The sequence below is a fragment of the Neophocaena asiaeorientalis genome, unplaced genomic scaffold (genome assembly GCF_003031525.2).
Source record: "Neophocaena asiaeorientalis asiaeorientalis breed wild unplaced genomic scaffold, Neophocaena_asiaeorientalis_V1.1 scaffold147, whole genome shotgun sequence".
In the NCBI taxonomy this organism is placed as follows: Eukaryota; Metazoa; Chordata; class Mammalia; order Artiodactyla; family Phocoenidae; genus Neophocaena; species Neophocaena asiaeorientalis.
The window spans coordinates 6,471,832-6,480,270 of NW_020173758.1; positions in this window are offsets into that span (position 1 = coordinate 6,471,832).

Genomic DNA, 8,439 nt, shown 5'->3' on the forward strand with positions numbered 1-8,439 from the left:
GTTCATTTGGGGCAACAATGTATTCAGTTAAAATATTCAATCTCCCTTGGGAGTGACACATATACACTATTGATATTATGTATTAAATAGATAACTAATGAGAACCTACTGAATAGCACAGGGAACTCTACTTAATGCACTGTGGTGACCTAAATGAGAAGGAAATCCAAAAAAGAGGGCATATATGTATATGTATAGCCGATTCATTTGCTGTACATTAGAAACTAACACAACATTGTAAAGCAACTGTACTCTAATAAAAAATAATTAAAAAAAATAAAGAGTTTCGTTTTACACTTGCAAATAAGCTAATTTACTTACTTTTGGGGTTAAGTTTTATATTTTTGAATCATTATTTCTTGTTTCTGGCTTTGAATTTTTTTCATTTATTTAAGATATATGTATTAAATCTCAAAGAAGCAGCAAAAAGAAAAAGAAGTAAAAAAGAAAAAGATGAAAAAAATATTCACTCTTCCACCTTTTCAATGAAATATAAGTGGAAGTCATTCCTTGGGACTTCTTGGAAAACTCTTTAAAACAGGATAATCTCCAATGGCTTTGCTTGTTTGCCCTTTGTTTTCTCTGGTTTTCTTGCCTGAAATACAGATGTAATGTTTGGAGAAGAAGCAGCAGTTCTATGATCATGAGGGTTAGTGACACACTATAGATGAAAAACTCAGAAACTAGACTCGATCTTGTTTCTCAATGTTTTTATCAAGTAGCTGAAACAGCCTTGAACTGCATACCCTTAGATCTCACATTTGTTAAGTCACTGTGAAAGATTTCTATTACACAGGGCCTAATGCAGTTACAGACAAGATGTTTTTAACCTAACCAGAGTAATTCTCAAAGTGGGGAGGAATTGACATTGTAGAATCTACCAAAGGGGTCTTTCACATTCCCTTCTCCATTCTGATATGCCCTCCAAAAAATGAATTGCTCCTCCTCTTACCTTGGTGAGAATGGCTGCCATTAAAAGCCACTGTTACTACTAGGAATGTCACTTGCCTCAGATGTGTTAGAAAAAGATAGGAACTTTACCTCCAGGGAAGCCCATAACAGATTGATTACTTGGAAGTCCTAAAGAGTTGGAGTTACTACAAATGTGGTTGGTATTAAACCAGCTGAAAGAAGTATGCCTGAAACTTCTGAGAGTCCATCCAGAGGAGCATCAGAAGATGCTTAGAATTTTGAAATGGACAATGAAGGGACTGGTGAAGTTAGGCTAGAAAGGATGGATAACACTGTCGACAATAAAAGAATCTTAACTTTGAAGGGCACCTTAATGGTCATCCAGTTGGATATCTCATATAAAACAAAACTTGACGTCTACCACATTTTTAGGAGGTGTCACCCAACCTTGCTTGACAACCTGCAGTGAGTAGGAGTTGGTGAATTCCTAAGGCAACCCATTCCATTGTTTAAAACATTTAATAACTAGAATGTCCTTCTTCACAGTGAACTTAATAGTGTTGTATCTTAATATTAATACATGCCATTTACACAGCACTTTGCTATTTTTTATTTTAATAATACATTTTTTAATCCATATCCTGAATATGATCATTTCAACATGTAATCAATATTTTAAAAACTATTTATAAGGTAAATAATATTTGCATTTCTCTTTTTTTCTTTTTTTGTTGTTAGTGTCTGGTGTACAGAAAGATGATTCAGTTATGTATATATATATATATATATATATATATATATATATATACATATATATACACACATTGAATCATTTTTCTATTTCTTTTTCAGATTGTTTTCTATTATATTTTATTATATGATATTGAATATAGTATTAAGGAACCTCCATACAATTCTCCATAGTGGCTGTATCAATTTACATTCCCACCAACAGTGCAAGAGTGTTCCCTTTTCTCCACACCATCTCCAGCATTTGTTGTTTATAGATTTTCTGATGATGCCCATTCTAACTAGTGTGAGGTGATACCTCATTGTAGTTTTGATTTGCATTTCTCTAACAATTAGTGATGCTAAGCAGCTTTTCATGTGCCTCTTGGACATCTGTATGTATGTCTTCTTTGGAGAGATGTCTATTTAGGTCTTCTGCCCATTTTTTGATTGGGTGGTTTGTTTTTTTAATATTGAGCTGCATGACCTGTTTATATATTCTGGAGATTAATCCTTTGTCTGCTGATTCATTTGCAAATATTTTATCCCATTCTAAGGGTTGTCTTTTCATTTTGTTTATAGTTTCCTTTGCTGTACAAAAGCTTTTAAGTTTCATTAGGTCCCATTTGTTTATCTTTGTTTTTATTTCCATTACTCTAGGAGGTGGGTCAAAAAAGATCTTGCTGTGGTTTATGTCAAGGAGTGTTCTTCCTATGTTTTCCTTGAAGAGTTTTTTATTGTCAGATATTACATTTAGGTCTTTAATGTATTTTGAATTTATTTTTGTGTATGATGTTAGGGAGTGTTCCAATTTCATTCTTTTACGTGTAGCTGTCCAGTTTTCCCAGCACCACTTATTGAAGAGGCTGTCTTTTCTCCATTGTATATCCTTGCCTCCTTTGTCATGATTAGTTGACCATAGGTGCGTGGGTTTATCTCTGGGGTTTCTATCCTGTTCCATTGATCTATATGTCTGTTTTTGTGCCAGTACCATATTGTCTTGATGACTGTAGCTTTGTAGTAAAATCTGAAGTCAGGGACTCTGATTCCTCCAGCTCCATTTTTTCCCTCAAGACTGCTTCGGCTATTTGAGATCTTTTGTGTCTCCATACAAATTTTAGGATTTTTTTTTGTTCTAGTTCTGTAAAAAATGCCATTGGTAATTTGATAGGGATTGCATTGGATCTGTAGATTGCTTTGGGTAGTATAGTCATTTTCACAATATTGTTTCTTCCAAGCCAAGAATATGGTATATCTCTCCATCTGTTTGTGTCATCTTTGGTTTCTTTCATCAGTGTCTTACAGTTTTCTGAGTACAGGTCTTTTACCTCCTTAGGTAGGTTTATTCCTAGGTATTTTATTCTTTTTGTTTCAATGATGAATGGGATTGTTTCTTTAATTTCTCTTTCCGATCTTTTGTCATTAGTGTATGGGAATGCAAGAGATTTCTGTGCATTAATTTTGTATCCTGCAACTTTACCAAATTCACTGGTTAGCTCTGGTCGTTTTTCGGTGGCATCTTTAGGATTTCCTATGTATAAGTATCATGTCATCTGCAAACAGTGCCAGTTTTACCTCTTCTTTTCCAATTTGTATTCCTGTTATTTTCTTTTCTTCTCTGATTGCCATGGCTAGTACTTCCAAAACTATACTGAATAATAGTGGCGAGAATGGACATCCTTGTCTTGTTCCTGATCTTAGAGGAAATGCTTTCTGGTTTTCACCATTGAGAATGATGTTTGCTGTGGGTTTGTCATATATGGCCTTAATTTTGTTAAGGTAGTTTCCCTCTATGCCCACTTTCTGAGAGTTTTTATCCTAAATCGGTGTTGAATTTTGTCAAAACATTTTACTGCGTCTATGAGATGATCATATGGTTTTTATTCCTTAATTTGTTATATGGTGTATCACATTGATTGATGTGCATATATTGAGGAATCCTTGCATCCCTGGGATAAATCCCACTTGATCATGGTGTATGATCCTTTTAATGCGTTGTTGGATTCTGTTTGCTAGTATTTTGTTGAGGATTTTTGCACCTATATTCATCAGTGATATTGGTCTGTAATTTTCTTTTTTTGTAGTATCTCTGTCTGGTTTTGGTATCAGGGTGATGGTGGCCTCATAGAATGAGTTTGGGAGTGTTCCTTCCTCTGCAATTTTTGGAGGAGTTTGAGAAGGATAGGTGTTAGCTCTTCTCTAAATTCATCTGTGAAGCCATCTGGTCCTGGATTTTTGTTTGTTGGAAGATTTTAATCACAGTTTCACTTTCATTACTTGTGATTGGTCTGTTCGTATTTTCTATTTCTTCATTGTTCAGTCTTGGAAGGTTACACCTTTCTAAGAATTTGTCCAAATCTTCCAGATTGTTCATTTTATTGGCATAGAGTTCCTTGTAGTAGTCTCTTAGGATGCTTTGTATTTCTGTGGTGCCTGTTGTAATTTCTCCTTTTTCATTTCTAATGTCATTGATTTGAGTCCTCTCCCTCTTTTTCTTAATGAGTCTGGCTAAAGCTGTATGAATTTTGTTTATCTTCTCATAGAACCAGCTTTTAGTTTTATTGATATTTGCTATTGTTTTCTTTGTTTCTATTTCATTTATTTCTGCTCTGATCTTTATACTTTCTTTCCTTCTACTAACTTTGGGTTTTGTTTGTTCTTCTTTCTCTAGTTCCTTTAAGTGTCAAGTAGATTATCTACTTGATAGTTTTCTTGTTTCTTGAGGTAGGATTGTATTGCTATAAACTTCCCTCTCAGAATGGCTTTTGCTGCATCTATGGTTTTGGATCGTCGTGTTTTTGTTGTAATTTTCCTGTAGTTATTTTTTGGTTTCCTCTTTGATTTCTTCAGTGATCTTTTGGTTATTTAGTAACATATTGTTTAGCCTCCATGTGTTTGGTTTTTTTACATTTTTTCTCCCTGTAATTGATTTCTAATCTCATAGCATTTTGGTCAGAAAAGATGCTTGATATGATTTCAACTTTCTTAAATTTAGCGAGGCTTGATTTGTGACCCAAGATGTGATCTATCCTGGAGAATATTCCATGTTCACTTGAGAAGAAAGTGTAATCTGCTGTTTTTGCATAGAATGTCCTATAAATATCAATTAAATCTATCTGGTCTATTGTGTCATTTAAAGCTTGTGTTTCCTTATTAATTTTCTGTCTGGATGACGTGTCTATTGGTGTAAGTGAGGTGTTAAAGTCCCCCACTATTATTGTGTTACTGTTGATCTCCTCTTTTATAGCTGTTAACAATTGCCTTATGTATTGAGGTGCTCCTATGTTGGGTGCATATATATTTATAATTGTTAGATTTTCTTGGATTGATTCCTTGACCATTATGTAGTGTCCTTCCTTGTCTCTTATAATATTCTTTATTTTAATGTCTATTTTATCTGATATGAGTATTGCTACTCCAGCTTTCTTTTGATTTCATTTGCATGGAATATCTTTTTGCATCCCCTCCCTTTCGGTCTGTGTGTGTCCCTGGGTCTGAAGTGGGTCTCTTGTACACAACATATATATGAGTCTTGTTTTTGTATCCATTAAGCGAGCCTGTGTCTTTTAGTTGGAGCATTTAATCCATTCACATTTAAGATAATTATCGATTTGTATGTTCCTATTACCATTTTCTTAAATCATTTTGGGTTTGTTTTTGTAGGTCCTTTTCTTCTCTTGTGTTTCCCACTTAGAGAAGTTCCTTTAGCATTTGTTCCAGAGCTGGTTTGGTGGTACTGAATTCTTTTAGCTTTTGCTTGTCTGTAAAGCTTTTGATTTCTCTGTCGAATCTGAATGATATCCTTGCTGGGTAGAGTAATCTTGGTCGTAGTTTCTTCCCTTTCATCACTTTAAATATATTGTGCCATCCCTTCTGGCTTGTAGAGTTTCTGCTGCAAAATCAGCTCTTAACCTTGTGGGAGTTCCCTTGTATGTTATTTGTCATTTTTCCCTTGCTGCTTTCAATAATTTTTCTTTTCTTTAATTTTTGTCAGTTTGATTACTATGTGTCTTGGCATGTTTCTCCTTGGGTTTATCCTGCCTGGGACTCTCTGTGCTTCCTGGACTTGGGTGGCTTTCCTTTCCCATGTTAGGGAAGTTTTTGACTTTAATCTCTTCAAATATTTTCTCAGGTCCTTTCTCTCTCTCTTCTTCTGGGACCCCTCTAATGCAAATGTTGTTGTGTTTAATATTGCCCCAGAGGTCTCTTAAGCTGTCTTCATTTCTTTTCATTCTTTTTTCTTTATTTTGTTCCAAGGCTGTGAATTCCACTATCCTGTCTTCCAGGTCACTTATCTTTTCTTCTGCCTCAGTTATTCTGTTATTGATTCCTTCTAGTGTTTTTTCATTTCAGTTATTGTGTTGTTCGTCTCTGTTTGTTTGTAATTTAATTCTTCTAGGTGTTTGTTCCTTAACTCCTCCAGGTCTTTGTTAAGCTTTTCTTGCATCTTCTCGATCTTTGCCTCCATTCTTTTTCTGAGGTCCTAGATTGTCTTCACTATCATTATTGTAAACTCCTTTTCTGGAAGGTTGCCTATCTCTACTTCATTTAGTTTTTTTTCTGGGATTTTATCTTCTTCCTTCATCTGGTACTTACTCCTCTGCCTTTTCATTTTGTCTATTTTTCTGTGAATGTGGTTTTCATTCCCCAGGTTGCAGAATTGTAGTTCTTCTTGCTTCTGCTGTCTGCCCTTTGGTGGATGAGGCTATCTAAGAAGCCTGTGCAAGCTTCCTCATGAGAGGGACTGGTGGTGGGTAGAGCTGGGTGTTGCTCTGGTGGGCAGAGCTCAGTAAATCTTTAATCTGCTTGTCTGCTGATGGGTGGGGCTGTGTTCCCTCCCTGTTGGTTGTTTGGCCTGATGCAACTCAGCACTGGAACCTACCTGGCTCTTTGGTGGGGCTAGTGGCAGACTCTGGGAGGGCTCACACCAAGGAGTACTTCCCAGAACTTCCGCTGCCAGTGTCCTTGTCCTCACAGTGAGCCACAGCCACCCCCCACCTCTGCAGGAGACCCTCCAACACTAGCAAGAAGGTCTGGTTCAGTCTCCTATGGGGTCACTGCTCCTTCTCCTGGGTCCTGATGCACACACACTACTTTGTGTGTGTCCTCCAAGAGTGGAGACTCTGTTTCCCCCAGTCCTGTTGAAGTCTTGCAATTAACTCCCTCTAGCCTTCAAAGTCTGATTCTCTAGGAATTCCTCCTCCCGTTGTTGCCAGACCCCCAGGTTGGGAAGCCTGATGTGGGGCTCAGACCTTCACTCCAGTGGGTGGACTCTGTGGTATAAGTGTTCTCCAGTTTGTGAGTCACCCACTCAGCAGTTATGAGATTTGATTTTATTGTGATTGAGCCCCTTCTACCATCTCATTGCAGCTTCTCCTTTGTCTTTGGATGTGGGATATGTTTTTTGGTGAATTTCAGTGTCTTCCTGTCAATGATTGTTCAGCAGTTAGTTGTGGTTCCAGTTCTCTCGCACGTCCTTCTACTCCACCATCTTGAACCAATGAGCACTTTGCTATTTTTATTTAAAGAGATTTCAGATGATCACTTTTGATTCGATAGTCATAAAAATCATGTGAATCACTTAAAATGAAACTATTATCCCTATTTGAGTGTGTGTAAACAAGTGTAAAGAGGCTACCTATACTTGCTCAAAGTTGTGGAATTCCTAGGTGGAGTAGTGAATTTGAATTCAGGACTAATGGGATCTGAGTCAAGCTCTCTTTCAAATTGTTATTTATTCATTCAGTATTGATTTACTGAACCCCTACTACCTACTGGTCACTGTGTTAAGTGCTGAGGCTTTAGTGGTGAACAGGACACACATACCCTTGGCCTTCCTACAGCTAATAATCTAGTAACTACCTACCAGTAAGCCCTACCTTTAGCCTCTGATATAGCACAGAGCAGCAGGTATATTCCTTCCTTCACACATCAGTCATTTATTTATCAAATGACTTCATAGGTGTCTCTTATCCAAACTAAACATCCTATTCTTTCAACAGCTCCTACCAGGCCAGGGATTTTAAAACCATCTACCAGCCTTATCACTTTCTTCTGCACACCCTCTATTTTGTCAGTCTCTCTCATAAGGACTAGAGCCTTGAATCAGACACCTCTGCTCCCAATATGGTCTTGGAGACTATGGCCTCAGGTGATAAGAAGGTTGAATGCTATGAGTGCACCTTGAGCCTATCAATATCTATTTTGGTTTCTCATGACAATGTTGCCTTGTGTTCACTTTGTGATTCACTAAAACCATTAGAGGGTCTTCCTATGGATTACCATCAAGTCAAAACTCTTCCATATTTTACTCAAGACTTTGATGTTTTACATTTCAATGCTGGACTTTAATGTATTCCCATTAAATTTCACTTCATTATCTGGATCATTATTACATCTTTTGAGATCATCCTTATCTTGATTCTGTCATCTCTAAGGTTAACTGTCTTTCTCAGTTTTGCATTATGAATAAGTTAGATAATCATGTCTCCTGTGTTACTGATAAAAATGTTGAACTGAACAATTTCAAAGAAAAAACACAGATAACACTCTATCCAGATAGGTTAGTCCCAATCTGTTAACCTTATACTTGAAATTCTATTCACTCATTCATTCCACAAATTTTAAGAATATCTTATTCTGGGCTAGATGCTATGATGGAAAATGAAAACACCTGAGTATGTAAGTTAGGAATGATTGACATGTTAACAGGTAAATGCAGCATGACAAGTACTTCACTGCTAGTAGGCTCTAGTGAAGAGGTCACAGAAGAGAATACAGTCAACTCAACCTGGGAGG